The following is a 613-nucleotide window of genomic DNA, read 5'->3' as shown; positions in this document are numbered from 1 at the left end:
AGAAACTCCACCGTTGAAAATACATAAGTGAAGGGTTCAGGCATGGCCGAATGGCCAGCCCCCTAAAACGTGCTCAATGGCCTCCTAAGATGAAGAATAAAACAAAACTGAGACCAAAGATGAAACGTGGTCAAAAGACTTGATGGTCAAAAGACTCCTAATACACTAGTAAAAAGTATTATTTATACTAAACTAGCTACTAGGGTTTACATGAGTAAGTAATTGATGCATAAATCCACTTCCAGGGCCCACTTGGTGTATGCTTGGGCTGAGCTTGATCTATCCACGAGCTGAGGCTTTTCTTTGGGCTGAGCTTGATCTATCCACGAGCTGAGGCTTCTCTTGGAGTTGAACTCCAAGTTATAACGTGTTTTGGGCGTTCAACTCCGGATCATGACGTGTTTCTGGCGTTTAACTCCAGACAGCAGCATGTACTTCGCATTCAACGCCAAGTTACATCATCAATTTCCGAATAAAGTATGGACTATTATACATTGCTGGAAAGCTCTGGATGTCTACTTTCCCACGCCGATGAGAGCGCGCCATTTGGAGTTCTGTAGCTCCAGAAAATCCATTTCGAGTGCAGGGAGGTCAGATTCCAACAGCATCAGCA

Source organism: Arachis duranensis, chromosome 1 (assembly GCF_000817695.3).
Source record: "Arachis duranensis cultivar V14167 chromosome 1, aradu.V14167.gnm2.J7QH, whole genome shotgun sequence".
Classification (NCBI taxonomy): Eukaryota; Viridiplantae; Streptophyta; class Magnoliopsida; order Fabales; family Fabaceae; genus Arachis; species Arachis duranensis.
This window is presented reverse-complemented; position numbering follows the sequence as displayed.